This window comes from Meriones unguiculatus, chromosome 2 (genome assembly GCF_030254825.1).
Source record: "Meriones unguiculatus strain TT.TT164.6M chromosome 2, Bangor_MerUng_6.1, whole genome shotgun sequence".
Taxonomy (NCBI): domain Eukaryota; kingdom Metazoa; phylum Chordata; class Mammalia; order Rodentia; family Muridae; genus Meriones; species Meriones unguiculatus.
The window spans coordinates 84,047,052-84,064,722 of NC_083350.1; the positions used below are offsets into that span (position 1 = coordinate 84,047,052).

At 43.2% G+C, this 17,671-nt stretch overlaps 1 long non-coding RNA gene across 1 annotated transcript; it reads left to right on the forward strand.

Annotated features, from left to right (window-relative positions):
- Nucleotides 1-2,030: 2,030 nt before the first annotated feature.
- On the forward strand, nucleotides 2,031-3,682 carry LOC132652155 (uncharacterized). Its single transcript, XR_009589638.1, has 2 exons — nucleotides 2,031-2,083; nucleotides 3,504-3,682. It is a non-coding gene; the product is annotated as an uncharacterized LOC132652155 (long non-coding RNA).
- The last annotated feature ends 13,989 nt before the right edge of the window (nucleotides 3,683-17,671 follow it).

A 17,671-nucleotide genomic window follows, 5' to 3' on the forward strand; every position in this document is an offset into this window, starting at 1 on the left:
TAGCTGCTTTTAAGTGATCTTGGGGCTTTCAGTCCCTTCTTTTAGACTAGGTATTGGATATTAACTTTGGGAGACAGCTAAACTGTAGACAATACAAGGAGACTAGAATAGAAACGATAACTCATCCTTGATAATCCCATAATCCCCACCTGTGTCAAGCTGTGGGTTGTTGTCACTGAAGCAAGTCTGAGTGCTTCTGCCAGCACCAATTTTTTTCTGCAGTGGAAAAAGTATAGTACAATGATAAGTAGCAGCTTAGCTTTGAATTCCCAATCTGCCATTTACTAGCTGTCATTTACATACTTACATAAATATGCACACACACACACATACACATGCACATACATGCTGCTAAGTTTCAGTGTCCTCATCTCCAAAATGAGGATACCTTATCTACCTTGCGGTGGTAGTGAAGCTTACATAGTCAGCATCCGTGGGTATGTGCCAAGTGTCAGGTGAAGAATGGCTTTAGTTATTGTGAAATCTGCTGCCTCTAATGCTAACACATCAAAATAAAAGTCGCCACAGGTTCAAAGGATGCAATAGGTTTCTCAGTCCTGGCACAGCAGTTTGTATACAGACATTTCCTCCTCAAACATTATTCACTCAGCCTTTCTGAATCTGTGTTTGAGTTTAAGGTCAACTGTTGGTTCTGGTAGTCATGATTAGGCGGAGGGTTTGCTGGCTCAAAGTGCCTTCTCAGAAGCAAAAGCGTGTCTCTCAGAGTCAGGTGTCCACTTGGCTCTGTTTCACACTCAGAACCACATGGCTTTTTAGTCACAGGTCATTTGCTCGACTCCTGGAGTCCACAGTTGCTTCACACCTGCTCAGAGCCCTGTCTGCTGGATTGAACTCATGCCACAGGCTCAAAGATTATATTTGCCTTTAGAGCCCAGGAAACAGCTTGGCTTTCAGGCCCGACACCACAGGTCTGAGTGCAGTGCTCACTTGAGTCACGCAGGCAACAAGTTTATCCTCTTGCTTATTGGTTTGTCAATTGATTGATATTTAAAACTTGAGGCTTCTCAAGATCATCCAGGCTTCCTTCTCTGGCAATCCCCAGGGCTAGGCGCTACTTACAGCCTAGAAGGGCCCCGTAATTCCTCTGTCACATTTTTTGAGATACAGCAGATACCACAGAAGCTTCGTTTTGTAAGAAATAAATCATTACAAGCCATTTTCAGCATGGAGTGTATTTATTGCTCACCAGAGAATCCCAGACAAGCAGGAAGCACTGGGCCCTACTCTCCTTAGCTGGCATCTGGCACCTACTTGTCCCAGTTCATAGGGTTAAAAGCTACAGTCAGTTGCTACACAGCTGAGCAGACATAGTAGAAGAGAGAAACATTGGTAAGGTTTTGTGTCCTGAGCCAATGGGACAGGGAATTTGGGGAAGAGGCAATAGTAGATAACAGGAAGGTTATATATCTCCCCTAAAAAACTCAGCCAATGAGAATTAGAGAGGGCAGAGAAATTTGATTAGAAATATAAAATCCACTATTTTATGCCAAATTGGCACACTAGTCATTTTTGCCTTTTGTCTGGGCTAACCCCCAACTTCTATAGAACCCAAAATAAATTTCTCTAGTTTTTGATGTTCTGAGTCTCCAGTGATCTTATTATGAAATGAGGATCATTATTTCTCACAAATTTCAAGCATACAATTCATTGGCAATTATTAATATATTCTCAAAATTGTGAAATAATCACTAGACTGAATAATTCTTTTTTCATAATCCAATCATTTAATAATGAGCTATCTCTACCATTTACCTATCTTTCTGAATACAGTGAATCTTCCTTTTCCAAATACATGCACACAATGAGAGAACAACCTTTTCGCTTAGTATCAGCTCACCTGTGTCTAACTTGCTGGTGTGAAAACTCCTGAATTCTGACTGGACGGCTTGCTCTTCGGGCTACTTAGTGCACACTAATGTAGGACTATTAATACTGACCAAGTTGCCTTTTTTTTTGGATGTTTCCTACCACGCTCAAGAGTGAACGGAATGAATGAGATGACTGTGAAACGCAGATTCCTCCTCACTTGCTCACGCTCTCTTCGCACCTAGCCCTTCTCTTGGTGAGTATGTGTAACACACACTCAGAAAAGTCTCCTTGCAGGGTTATAATCAGTCTTCCCAACCTCACTGCGTTTGATATTCTTATCAAGTAGCAGTAGAAATGTCCATCTCCGCATTGTTCTCATGGCAAAGGTCTCCCATTTGGCAAGAACCAAGTATTTTTTGTCAAGAGTTATAAGGAAGCTGAGGGCGGACGCCACACTAAATAGCCTTTTTTTAATTATGTTTATGCCTTTAAATTTATAGTGTTTTCAATTTTTATAAAGTCATTATGGTGCTCTTTTTAAATATATGGATTTCCATTGCACTGAACCCTATTAAACAAACAATATTCTAGTTTGTATCGGACCCTCTCCTTCAGCCACTGTAAGTCCTGAATTGCTGAGTGTTGAGCACTGTGACAACCTGCGGTAGGCTATCCCCAAAGGGCCTTCAGCTGCCTCCATTCTAGCTCCTTAAATGAAGACTTCATTCTGTGTCACAGACACATACTCACACACATACACAAAGGATCCCTAAAACAGAAGACAAATGCATACATAGTTTATGTATAAAGAAAACGTCATGGATCACTGGTGTCCATGTAGAGTTATTTTTCATTTGTAACACAGTATTTATATCTGCATAATAATACGTATGTTTGAACACATGATGAGAGCCAGGAAAGCACCAGCCAGTTAATGCTCATATGGACAGAATGACACTGGCAGAAACAGCCCTTCTCTTATTGGGTCATATTAAGGCAGTGGTTTTGGGACTCTCTGGGGAAAAACAAGACTCTAGAATACGTCAGATCAGGCTACAGTTTTTCCTTCCTTTAAATGCTGATAAAAGATACCTGAAAAGAATGAAAGCCGTGCTAACAGCCACTCAGCAATGTTAATGATGTCATTACTGTAGGCAAGAGCATCTAGCTTAAAATTTTCATTAAATTCCATCAGAAATCGTTCAGATGCTCTGGTGTTGTTTATCACGCACGCATCCAGATATTTGCAGCTGCTAGAGACCATGTGGTTGAGTGTCTCATGGTCTGGACAAAGGTCCCTTGCTCTCTTGGATGATGATCAGTATAGTTATGTGTGCAAATTCCCTTGCAACAGAATCAAATGAGCATTGAAATTGTTACATATTGCTAGCCCTCCATTGTACCGAATACACCTGAAATATGCAAGTTATTGGCTAAAGTTGGGATTTTTTTTTAATTGAGGTTTTCATCATGATGGTATTTATTGTAAGGGGATCTGAACTGTAATATAACACAGTTACAGTCATAAATATAATTATGAGTGTGTGAGTGCTGAGGGAATACAGCAGAGGAGATTAATTAGAGACAGGTAGTTCCAGCACTTCCTTCTCCAAGGGCTTTGGGCTGATGCACGGGGAAGTCTTGTTTCTCACCAGATTTCTCTTTACCCCTAGGGACTCTCCTACACCAAGAGCTATAGACAGAAGGGGAGGTCTTTCATCTGCTCTCAAATCAGAAGGACCCTCTGTGCCGTTCGTAGGAGTCTCATGTTACTCCTTTAAAACTGCCACTGGTACTGGAAAATACTGTCAAACTCCCAAAACTGTATTAATAAAAAGTATGTTTAACAATGGACCTAAAGAATTATGAAGCATGCGTGGGTGCTGACAGGGCTGTTGCTGGGACACGTGGCCACTCTCATGTGTCTGCTCACACATGAGGTCTTATATTCGAGTAGGGATGTGACACGCTATCACTTTCTGTCTCTTGGACCCTGTAACATTTTATGGTTTCACATATTTAATCAGAGTCTCCTAATGTTGAAGAGCAGGTCGATTAGCAGGCATAGGATTTGCGTGTCAGTAAGTTATCTGAATAGATCTAAACAGTATGATCATCGCTGACACTAAAACTAACTCAGGGACATAAAGGCGGGCGCTCTGATATTTGCTGATACCATGAAGGGATGCAATGGACTCCAACAGCAGTTAGAAACTCCTGGACGACTTGACTGCAACCCCTTGATCTCAAGGTGTAACGGTGTATCAAGAAATATTTAATTGCCACCAACAAGATACATGACAAACTAGCAGGGGCTCACATTAAGCCACAAATGAGAACTTTGTGCTTGCAGCTCCCAGGGTAAGATGACCAAGCACATTGCCCTGACCATTAACTGTCCTGACTGTAGCACGGGGAGGGGGGGGGAGGAGGAGGGGGAGTGGGGCGGTGAGTCTCTGCAACCCCACAGGAGTTCCTTGAACCCTTGGCATTTTGGTGTCCCAGGTTGGCTTCCTCTAACTTGCATGTGAAAGCCTCACAGGAGGGTGTTTCAAATGAGCAGTTTCCAGGTAATCCTGCCTTTAGGAGCAGGGACTTTCTTAAAACTCAAGTCGATATTCTATCAGTACCAAAGCACAATCAGTGACTACTGAGAGTTGGAAGTCATCATCAAGCAATTCCAATCATCTGCATAGTTACAGTGCCAGCGAGCACTCTTTATACTACTGGAAAGGTGAAGCACGCTGAAGCACACAGCGAGGAAAACCTTGGGTGGGATGTAGCAATCCAAGTTAAGAGGAGGAGTAAGGGTGATGTGGGGTCCAGGGCTTCACACAGTCATTAATTGTCGTCATGTGATTCAAATGCTCATTTCTTAAATCCTCACTCCAGACTGAGGTGTCCTCATTTCAGCTACAGATAAGTAGTAACGACAACAGGGGAAGGAAAAAAAAGAAAAGAAAAGAAAAAAAAGAGAAAAGAAAAAAATGAGAAATGAATAAAAGGAAGGAAAGGGCTAGGGTTGTTTGCATGTGATAAAGGATCAACAGCCTGTTGTTTGAAGTCGTCAAGAACATTTCAACTGTGTTTTCCAGCCCCAGACCCCAGCAGAAACCCCACCCGAGGCTCCAGCAGCGTCACTGCACAGACAGCCTGGGAAACTTTCACCTTCAGGATGACAGCCAGGCTACAGAGCATATCACCCTGAGGGTCGTCCCTGTGACTACAAAGAACCAAGGGAACTTGGTCATTTTTTGGCGTTTTAATAACACTGATGCAAAATGTGAGTAAAATTACAGGTGCCAGTTCCCACTGCAGAGTGCTGATAAACAACTCCCCATTTCGCAGTGGCTGGTCACATCTGGAGCCTTTAGGGATGCGAAAGTACTGGAAGGATTATTGCAAAAACTTAAAGACACTTTTGCTGCCATTACTTTGTTTTTAACCTAAATTAGTGGGGTTTGGGGAGGAGAGAGGTGCTTTTTTTAGAGAGCTGTAATGCTTATATCATACACCTATTTAAACACTAATCAAATAGCAAGATTTGAAAGGGGCTTAGGTATGGACTAGTTGCTTGGAAACTTTTCCAAATTGACCTTAAATAATCAGAGAACAGAATAAAACTATGGAATTGTGGATTATGGTTCTTAATAATGAACACTATCAAATTCTTCAGTTAAAATAACCTGCCTGGACTTGCTTGATCGTTGTTGATAAGCTCTTTTATAATGTAATCAGCACGCAATGTGGACAGTGTCAGAGTCAACATAAATAAGAGAGCACGGTTCTTATTCACGCAATGTGGACAGTGTCAGTCAACATAAATAAGAGAGCACGGTTCTTATTCACCATGGAGTTATGGATTTTGATAACCACAAACATATGATGCAACATCTTGGGAAATAGTTGATATTTAGACTTATTTTTGAAGAAAGCTCTTCTTTTAGTATAAATATTTCTTTATGCCTGCTGTCTGCTTTAAGGTTATTTGGTCTGGAGACAGAACTAGGGACAGATGATGCCGACACTGGGTCATACCCTTCATGATCTGTGCGTTTCGCCTCAGCTCTCTTGAAGACTGATTACATACATGTATACTTAGTCATGTTAAATCCTTTCACATGCTTCTCTGTCCCCCACCCCTTTGATTGAGAAAGCAACAATACAAATCCTCTGACAGAAATCTGACATAGCCACTGGAGTCTGGCTGGCAGGATCCCTTCAATGAATGCACATGCTTTGCCATGGTATGACATAGAATGACAGGAAAGCAGATGTTTGCAACAATTTCGGTGGACTATTACAGGACTTATTTATAAAACAATACTCATTTTGGACCAGCAATATTGCTCAATATTGCTTGAACTGGTTTTCAAGCCTGATAAGCTGAGTTCAATTCTCAGAATCTACGTGTTGGAAGAAGAGAACCAATGCTCTCAAGCTAGTCAGTGACCTTAATACACACACGCACACACACCACACTAAATGTAAAACTATGTCTCTTAAAAAGAACACTTAAGCCTGGTAGTAGTGCAGGGAACATAAGAGATTTTATCCCTGGACACTGAAGCATTTCAGTGTGCTCAGTATGGGAAGCATTCTCTACTTTTTTTTCTTCATGTAAATGAGCGGAGATGCAATACATGTTGATCTTGAATACATTTGGTGAAGAAAAAAAGCCGCCCCTTTGATTGTGCATCGCTAGTGCATGCAGACACAAGCACACACTGCCTTGGATGTGAAACGTCAGATGTTACTTCACTGAGAAAGTAATCTGTCGGCCAGAACATGCCAAAACGAACGAAGAAAGGCCTGTGTGGCCTGCCCTCCGGCCTAGTCTGCTGTGGTTTGAAAGGTCCTCCCTCTGTAACACACATGTTGAAACCCTGTCTTTCAAGGTATTAGGATTTGAAAGATGATTATTCAGGAGCTGCTCTGAGTGAAAGTACACCTTGAGAAAGAGGGGTGGGGGAAGGGAGAAACAGACAGACCAAGAGAGAACCCTAGAGAGCTTGTTTGTCCTTTCACCCTGAGAGAACAAAGTGAGAAAATTCCGCCCTTGAGGAGGGGACTCTCAGCAGACACCAAGTCTACCTGCACCCCAGATCTTGGAACTTTCAGCTTCAGAACTCTATGGAATAATTCCTGCCATCCATATGCCACCCTGTCTCTTAGACTTCTTTATCAGAGCACAAACGTACTGTGAGAGAGGAGAAGCATAACTTGCTGTGTGCTTATCGTTCTGGGGATGATCCCCATATTCCTCAGAACAACCTGAAAAATGAAACATCACTCTCCCTAACGTGGAGATGAGGCCCTGAGACTTCACATAGCCAAAGCCAGAATTTCAAGAGGGCAGGTCGAAACTGCTGCTTTTGATACAATAAAATCTACAACACCCCTGGGGATGACCTTTTCAATTGTGGTAGTGTTGTTTTAGCCAAAGCTTCCCTGGTTGCCAGGAAAAGCAAGCCACTCAAAAGAAGTTAATTGTGAAGTTAAAATGGGCCATCTTCTAGCCAGCTTGGGCGGGGGGCGCCATGGACAGGCCTGTACAGTCCTTGGACTGGACGGAGGGTTACACCACGCTGGACTGAGGACCACTGACTGAGGAATTTCCTGTTTCTCTAGCCACCGGTGATTTGCTTTGCTGTTTTCTGTTTGTCTCCACCTTCTCCATTGGCTTCTGCTGACTTATCGGCATGATCACTGTTGAAGGTCACTGGAGGTCTCAAATTTTTATGACCACCAGGTTGCCATCTGAAAAAAAAAAAATCTTGAGTTTCTTCAATTCAGGAGAAAAAAAAAAACCTTGATTTTTCAATGCTATTGAGTGTCTCTGGTCAGGTGTCCTCTATAGCGGACACCACTAATGTCCTTGTGAAGAGTGGCCATGCCTACCTCTCTAGCAAGGCTGCAGATCCAGGCAGCTCTTGGAGGAAGGGGTCCTTGGTAAAGCAGGCACTTCAAAGACATCTCTACCCTTAAATATGACATATTCAGATATGGTCTTGTTATGAGAATATCTTCATATCTTCTTTGACTTAGAATCATTTGCCTTCATTTTGCTCTTAAAATTATGACCAGTTGGGTGACTGTCCTGATGTCATTAGATAAAATAAACTAGACAAAAAGCCTAGGCTTTCTATCATAGCAGTGTGCATCATCTTCCAAGGAAATGCAGAGAACATTTGAACGAGAGTTGTCTTGTTTTGCTTTCAATCTACAGTTTAATTTACACTTAGTACTCACGAATGCACTTTTTAATTTGAAGCCACAGTAGGTATTGGCTTCTCTTCACAGAACTACGTTTTTGTGTTTTACCTAAGATTGGTGCTGTACTCTATTAGAAGTTTGTAATGCGCGTTCCTATTTTGCTAGTGTGTGAACTTCCAGGAATGACGCACACCATGAACAGTGTAAGTAGGGTAGAATGTTTGAGGCTGAGGAATGATTGTAGTTCAAGACTGAATACTCCTGAAGGGAGCAGTGGGCAGCAGAACCATCTTTCCAATGTTTAGAGAAAGTGAGGTGCATGCCTGTCATCTCCGAATCACTGCATCTAAGCTGGCCTGATCTACTCACCAGTTTCTAGGACGGCCAGGGTTTCATAGAGATTCCATGTCTCAAATAAATAACAAGTAAATGAGACGTATAGTTATATAACTTTTTTTATGTCTCCTAAACTTCAAACTAAAAGCTGCGAGGGGGTGGGGAGAAAAAAGAAGGAAAGAAAGGAAAAGAGATATAAAGAGAATGGAGAGTTATCTTCTTTGCCTAGATATAATGTAATTCCACTGTACTAAACTTTGTTAAATTTTCCAATGCTTAAAGAGTAGTAGTGTTTGAAAGATGAAAGGAATTTGTTGCTGTCCTCAAGAAAACAGTCTGATACAGTGGACAAAATAAAATGCATCCAAATATAAAGCATTTCTTTATTCTATTCATAATGAGCATATCTGTTGGCAGTGGTCACTGTAGCAAGAAATAGATGGCAATTTTTCATTGAGGAACATTACAAATACATTCCTGCAGTGCTTCACATGCCTGGAAAAGTCTCTGGAAATGGACCTTAAATGGTTACACAGTTAACATTCAGATATGAAGGAATTTGGGAAAATAGCAACTGTTTAAATATTAAACATCAAATTTTCCTTCTTTCAAAGGACTAATAACTTAGCAATAAAAATTGTCTTTGAATCTTGCCATCACAAGGTCTCAGGCAGGCAGTGGATTTTAAATAAAAATGTGCAGACAGTTCTTATTTAAGTAAAATTAACGGCTGAGCCAAGAGGAATGAATTAGTCGACTGCCCCAAACTCACCTTGGCCAGACAACACCCCTCCTCCCTGGCAGTTTCTCCTCTGTGGCACTGACTGCAAAGCAAGCTGCCCAGGATCAATGCTGTCAGGAAAATGCCTCCACACAGAGGCAAGGCCCTAAGCAACTTCTCCTGCAGCTGCTGACCTGACCCTCGACGGTTAAAGAAGAAGCATGCAGCCATGAAAGTGGAGCAGAATGTGGCTATGGAATCAGAGGAAGGGTAACAATGAAGGAGTCACCCTTGGGCATGAGAACAATGGGCCACCCAAACAAGAAAAGCCCCTTTGTCCGTGGTAATTAGGAAACATTTTACTAGCATGTTAGTAGACTCACCCATGGGCAGGAGGGGAAAGAGAAGGTGACCTGCTAGGGATCTAGACTCTTGTAGAGTCTAGAGGCTGATTTCTAGCTCCCAAATGATGACACTCTTAATGCCCCAGAGAAAGAAGACAGATCCCAGGAAAAAGTCACAGATGGAGATAGAAAATGGTTCAACATACAAAACTCCTATTGTCCTGCAAGAATAGGACCAGAGTTAGGATCCCCAGGATCCATGTGAAAGCTAGGTGGGTGTGGCAATGTATCTGTGACCCTGACAGTCCAGAGACAGAAACAGAGGCTTCATACCACCCCTCTCCCACCCCGGAAAGCTAGTTAGCTAGACTAGCCGAAAAGGCAAGTCTGAGTTCAATGAGACAACCCGCCTACATCCATGTAAGATGGAAAGCTACATGAAGATACTCAACATCAACCTTGGGCAGGTGTGCATGCACCCACACAATATGAACATGCATAAACACACAGGCATCCACCGCACACACATGCAAGAAAACACAGATTAAAAAGTGGCAGATGGTGTCATAACCAGGAGTAACAATCTAAAAAAACAAAACAAACAAAACACACAAAAACATGCTTCTATTTTTTAACTATGCTGTGTCTCCTGCTGAACATAGTAATACTGATTGTCAAGAAAATGTTCATAGGGAAGGCATCATGGCATTATAGAATCTTGAAACTCAAGATAACAGAGAGTTCTGGTCAACCCATGTTATAAATAAAGAAAAGGAAAGTCAGCAAGATGCCAGAGCTCCTGAGATCACAAGCAAATTATAGACAGAGAATTAGTAACAAAAGATACCTTCTCCTAGATGTAAGGACAATGCCTTTCCACTCTCAGCCCACTTCACTCTGGAATCCATCAGCTCTAGCCAGAACACTTCATCCCCATAAGCCAGCTGAATCTGAACTGTAAAACTGGTACAACAGTAAATGGCGACTTCTACAGAAAATACAAATCTCTCTGAAGATCATCTTAGTTTTGCACATGATATAGCCATGCCCCTGCCGGAGTCAGAGATCCTCAGTTGCTCTTACTTGGGTGAGAGAGCAGCACAAATGGCCATTTTCCTGGTGTTTTCAACAGCAAGAGTAAGGACCTCAAAGGGTCTAAATGGCCTCGTAGCCAGCACCGTTACTCTGTCTTCCCTCCTTTGCTTGATGAATACAATCACAATGGTACACAGGAGGAAACAGGATGGAAGTGGCGTCGCTGGACCTGGTACTCATGGTCCGCTCTATCCTTAGAGAAGATCATCTCATGTTCTCATCTTAAAAAGAAGCAGAGCGTGCAGAGACTGCCCCTTTTTATTTTAAAGACATGTGAAATCTAAGTTCGTTCGCTAACTAAGGCAAGAACTGTTATGATGTTGCAACAGAGCCAAAGGTGGCAGCACATTAGATATGCCACACGGGATGCTGAAACGAGTTTTAAAACAGGGAGAAAAGCACAGTTCTCTCCAGAAGCAAAGAAGCAATTGGATTTCAACAGACCTAACTTGGATTTTTATTCTCAAGACTTACATTATGAGCTGGGGGCATGGCTCACGATAGAGCACTGTCCAGTACTCAAGAGGCCTTGGGTTCAAACGGGCTAAGCATGACCATACACATGTTTATTTATGTATTTTTTGCTTGTAGATTTTATTTTTTAATTTTTTATAATTTTAAAATTTTGGTTTATTTACTTTACATCCCTCCTCTCCTCCCCCAGCACAGCAAGTCACATCAGGACTGAGCATATCCTCATCCCCTGAGGCCAGGCAAGGCAGCCCTGCCTGGGGGAAGTGATCCAAAAGCAGGCAAGAGAGTCCATGTTAGAAACAGCCCCCCCTGCACTTGCCAGGTGCCCCACATGAAGACCAAGCTGCCCATCAGCCACATGTGTGCAGGGGCCTGAAGCCCAGACCATGCATGCTCCTTAGTGGATGTCTCAGTCTCTGTAAGTCCCCATGGGTCTGGCTTAGTTGTTTCTATTGGTCTTCTTGTGAGGTTCCTAGCCCGCCCTCCACTCCAGGTCCTTCCATCTTTCCCCCAACACTTCCACAGGACCCTTGGAACTCAGTCTTCATGCCCTCCCCCCCTCGTTAGGAGTCTCAGCTAGAATCACACCCGTATTCTCCCAGGAGCCAACCCTGTCACAGGACTTCAGCTTGACAAAGAGATGCCCCACCCCTTCAGTTTCTCTTCTTGTTCCCAGCCCTCTCACCCCCCAGTGATATCACAGGTTATAATATCAACACTCAGAAGTCTGATGGAGGAGGATCTTGAGCTCAAGGTCAGCCTCGTATAGGGAGATGATATCTAAAAAAGAGAAAGAAAAAGATTTACATTATTCTCAGTTTTCTATAAGTTACATGGAATTATGAAGACCTCAAAGACAGTGAAAATGAGACTTTATCCAAGTAGATGACTTAGAAAGGCATGCTAGATCTGTGTGTGTGTGTGTGTGTGTGTGTGTGTTTTCTGAAGACCATTTAATCTTTAGACTTCTCTCACAATTTTACCTAAGGTTTACTTTTACACATTAAGAACAGGACATAAAGAAACAGTAACTGATCCTGGATTCCACCAGGTACAACTTGGACAGAAATCAAGGTCTGTTCAGTTCCAGGGACACTTTTTTTAGTGCCCATTTCTTTGTGAGAAATGGGGTAGCATTTCTCACACAGGGGTGGTTCTGAGCCTTAGTCATATTTTCTTTCCTCTTTTAGATTTTTTAATTGATTTTTTTTTTGTGACTTTCACACATTGTTTCCCAATCCCACTCATCTCCCAGTCCTTCCATATCTGCCCTCTGCCCTTGCAACCTCCCCCCCACAAAAACCAAACATGCATCTTGAAGAGGAAGATGTGGGGTGTGTCATACAGACCACTCTCTTGCCCAGCTTTACTTGCAAATGTTCATTGCAATGAATCATTGGTTGGTTAGAGGTCTCTGGTTTCTAGTACATTATCAATACTAGAACCTCACCTGTTGTTGCCCTGTGTCATGACGATCCTGCAGCTTTGGATCTGCTGGACACACCCTCCATGAGCTCCAGCTCATAGATGGGGTGGATGCTGGGACAGGCCAGCTCAGAGCCCTAGATCTGAGTCTGGGCGGTAGCTGGGTTGGTCACCCCACCAGCTCTCTCATGTTCTCACCACCGGGGCCAGCTTTGCCCAGGCACCGGGCAAGGCCAGCCCTTCTGGTACTGCAGGCAGCGAGGGGTGGTGCGCTGTGGGGGCTGCTTCTACCTTCTGATAGGCAGACGCTCCAAGAAACACACACCACAACGACAACGACAAACCCACCACCTCTTCTTTACAGTGTATCTGCTATTGAAAGATACTTTCTTCCCTCATACCCAGATGTTAGGAGAGGCAGTCTCCTCCTTAGAGGCTCTTCTCCTGCAATGTAAATCATCAAAACATTGAAAAGGCCAAGAAGAGCAGCAAGTGGTAGGAAGTGATGAGCCCTTGCAGCCACCATCAAGCAAATGCTGTCAGTACACAATCACATTTCTGTTTCACTTGCTTTTCCTCTTGTGCCCCTGGCTCCATGCTCCAGCTTTTCTAGACTCAGCTCTTCAAAATCCTGCTTAAAAACACATTTCCCCTCTAGTCACATCCCAAACCCTTTTCTACATCTTTTTTCCCTTTCTTCCTGTTCTGCATTCCTTAAGCCCAAAGCATGTTAGCAATGATAGAATCCTTTCTGAGCACACAGTAAGGATGCTGGGAAAGCCCACACATTAACAACTTGCTCCCAACCTCTCTGAATGGAAGGTCTCTAAACTCAAAAATCCTGTGTGACTCAGAAGACTTTTCAAAGATCCATGTTCTGGAAAGAGAGCGAAGTTATTACTAAGAATGTCTGGTTTATCGTTGGGAAGAAAAAGATGCATAGCTTTCATCTCTCTTTGCTCTGAGCCTCCTTTCTAACCCACCCGGGTTGGCTCCACAGTCCTGTGGTCCAGGGCTCTAACGGAATTTTGGGGGAACTGAGGGCCAAAGGGGAATCAGTTTAACAGCCCAAAGCAGGGGAGCCAGCACCGTGGCCTTCTGCACCGTGTTGATCCTTTGGTCTGATACTTGTTTTTCGTTTCATTTTCTTTTAATTATGTTCACTCCATATCTGACCTGAATAACACCATTTTTTTTTTTTTTTTTGGTTTGTTAGTTAATTTTAATGATACCAGCACATTGTCATTAGAGTGGTGTCTCAGGTCATAGTATATTGCAGAGAACAGATTGTTAATTAAATGGTAATGTTTTCTGAGTTTGGATGTGATTCCTAAAGTTAACAGCTATTAGTTGCCTTGATGTGGCAAAAAGAAAAGAAGAATCAGTGCTCTGAGAACCACTGTGTTTGCAGGCTTCCCCAGTAGAAGCAGATCACATACGCTGCTCAAAGCAGCAGCTTTGCTGACGAGGCACTGACATAGTTAAGAAAAACCATGAATCACGAGGGGCCAGGAAAATGGTACTGCCCGGCTTACATTCAGAGGCAGCATAATTTATAAAGCACCAGGACAGTGGGAGGTAGGCTGTCAGAAATGCTAAGTTCTCTGTGGAATTATTACATTCTCTCTGAAAGATTCGATGTCACTGGAACGAGGTAATCTGGGGGAGCTCGGGGGTTCTGTGCAATTGGGAAAAGTGCAAAGATACTTGGAAATGAAGCCAAATTTCTTAGCAGTTTCCCCACTGGAAATCAAGCCCAAGGTCTTATGAAAACAGGCTTTCTTTTCTAGCATCAGGAGAAAATACTGCAAAGATGCCTATGGCACTTTGAAACTTCCATAGTCACCAATACCAGAAAGGTCAGAGCTATGCAGAAACAGCATCGACTGTGCCTTTCAGATCTATGTCTGCTCCTATACTCTTTTCAATTATTTAAGATTGGATATTGTCTACAAGTTCAAAGAATAGAGACAACAGAATAATTAGCAGTATGTGCTGATGATGTCAGCAAACTTATTTCAGCTATTATATTTCTCATTACTTTTGATGACTACTAACTTGTAACATCATCTAGTCTTTCCTTAGGACTCTGTTAAGTACTAAGTGCTAAGTACTGTGATAGGTACTTTGCATGGGTTATTTTATTTAACTCTCCAAAAATGGAAATGCCACCTGCAACTTGGAGACTTAGAGAGACCTAGCAGTGTGCCCAATGTCACACAGTGTGTTAGTGGTGAAGCCTGTGTTCCACTTCCCGTAGCTTTTTATAAATGTATCAGGTTTTAATCTAATAAAAAAGATTAAAATGACTAAATCTACTTGACATTTTGGAATGGAATATGATTCACCTTGAAGAAGAACACTTTGGATTTTGGCATTGCAAACTGGCTATTTCTTTTTCAAATCATTTTTATACAATTCCTGTCTGCTCCCTTATGCTGCCGTGCATGCATTCTCTGAATACGGATGACATCACTGCTGTTAACAGCTCCACGGAATGTCCCTTGAATAAAACGTTTATCCAACTTTCAGAAGTGGTATCTGCACAGTACTCCCAAGCCTCCCTAACTACCACCGGCTCACGTCCACCTCCTCAGCTCACCCAGGGTATCTGGAAGCAGAGAGCTTTCTTCTCATGGATCATATTATGTCTGTCTAGTACCATCTATTTCCTTCCAAGTCCACTGTATCCACTAAACAGGTGGCCCCATTCCTGAAGCATTTGTAAGGAGACTTCTAATGGTTTCTATGGCGATAAAATATGGAAACATTACTTCAAGCCATTTAAAATGATAATTGGCTGAAACAAGTACATGTATTTTTGTTTCTTGCCTGACTATTGAAAGGTCCATGGAAACTTGGTTAGCAGTTTGCAGAAGCTTTTTCCTCCTCACTTTTGGGTATCAGGCAGCAAGCTGGTCACAAACATTGATTTCATGATGAACGGCTGCAGAGCAATTTCTCTAGCGGAGTCTTTGGTGGCAAGTATTGCCATTTCGTGGGTACAGAGCGACCCAAAATGACCCGTCAAGCCCATGGGTAAGCTTAATGCAGCAGGCAGGCCTGTTCTTCAGGCTAGCAGCTAGGCTGTCTCTCTTCTGAATCAAGTATTAGAAGAGAGTCTTTCTCATTGCATATGATGCCAGAATAAACAGAGTTTCCTCACAAGGGAAGCTCTTTGATTCAGTCCCACTCAGCAGAGGGTCGTGGATGTAGCGGGCCACTGTGGGAAGGGAGCAGGCTTCAGGCTCGCCAGAGCTGGATTCGGGGCTGGGAGCCCCTGAAAACCTTATTTACCCGCTTTCATCCTTTCTTGACCTGAAAATTCAAAACAATAATGCATGTACAGTCGGGGTGTTTTAATCTAATACCTACATGGTCCTGTGTTATTTTATTCATCATGGTGACCAGATACCTGATTAAACAAATAATAACTGGAGAGAGGAAGAGAGTTCTTAGCGCATGGCTTGAGGGGAAGGACAGTCACCTTGATGGGGAAGGAATGCTTCCAGTGCTCACTGCGTCCGCTGCCACTCACTCATGTCCTACCTGACAAGGAAGCAGAGGGAGCAGGGTGGGCTATAAATCCGAAGCTGGTCCACAGCGATCTACCTCCTCCGCCAAGGCCACACCCCAAAGGGCCCACACCCTCCCCAAACAGTGCCACTCTCTGGACCAAGTGTTCAAACACACAAGCCTCGGGGGGACGTTTCTCACTCACACCTTGATGGAACCTTTCTTGCGGAATTCTCAGAAGCCAGAACCTGTTCCAAGTGAGTCATGTCCCTCACCTGGGTTTGCCAGGACACGATAAGGGAGTCCTGTCTAATACATTGATTTGCCGAAGCATGCGCAGCCATTCATTTGCCCGTTCTTCGCCCCTCTTCCTCCTACGTCATCAGCTCTCCCTTCTCATTGGCCAGTCCTGTTGGCAACTCATCTCACTCTACCGCTAGTGTCGCGCAATCTGGAAAAGCCGGATTCTTCTCAGAGAGTAGAGAAGCAAAGCTACGGAACAAATGTCAGAATTCTGCCAGGGAGCAGGAGGGGAGTTGTGAACACACACAGTGAACACACACCGTGAGTGCTTTGCTTGGTCAGACATAGTATTGAACTTAGTGCTTAGGACCTAGGAGAGGCTCCATGCGGCGGACACACCAGATGCCCCTCTGCTAAGCAGGGATGTGGAACGTAGTGATGAATATGATAGGACCCTCCGCCCGGGAGCCCTCAGTGTCAAAGTTATGACAAGTTTTGCTTCAGATTCAGTCTGTGTTAAGTACCTACATCATCATTAAAACGATAAGCACAAAGTCTGTTATTTTGCTCAAATATCCTATAGTAGAACATTCACACGACATGAATGGCAAATTATATTTTCATTACATATTATATATAATTACATATTCCAGAGGACTTAAGTTCAAAACAAGCAGGGAACATTTCATTAAAAGGCAACAAAACAAAATCACCAAAATTAAATTATTCACGATACATATTGATTAATATGAGATATAGCAACAAATGCTATTTGTGGATTCCGTAATCGCGGTGCAATCAACATCCATACATTTTGTCATCACCTTTGCCTGTCATTTCACACATGCTTGGGTCAGAATGGTATAGAAATCAGTTTGCTTATTCCTTCCTTCCTTCCTCTGTTCTAACTGCCATTCTATTACAGCCTCAAATAGGTAATATTGGGTCTGAAATTAGCTACTTAGTAAGTGTAAGGTGTAACAAGTTACTTAACTTTTCTGACCTTCAGTTTGAAATCTCTTAACTGAGGCTGAATGTAATAGTACCTTACCTTATGGTCTATGGCCTTATGGTCTATGGCCTTTTGGTCTATGGCCTTCTGGTCTATGGCCTTCTGGTCTACGGCCTTATGGTCTATGGCCTCATGGTCTACGGCCTTATGGTCTATGGCCTCATGGTCTACGGCCTTCTGGTCTATGGCCTTCTGGTCTACGGCCTTATGGTCTATGGCCTCATGGTCTACGGCCTTATGGTCTATGGCCTTCTGGTCTACGGCCTTATGGTCTATGGCCTCATGGTCTACGGCCTTCTGGTCTATGGCCTTCTGGTCTACGGCCTTATGGTCTATGGCCTCATGGTCTACGGCCTTATGGTCTATGGCCTTCTGGTCTACGGCCTTATGGTCTATGGCCTCATGGTCTACGGCCTTATGGTCTATGGCCTTCTGGTCTACGGCCTTATGGTCTATGGC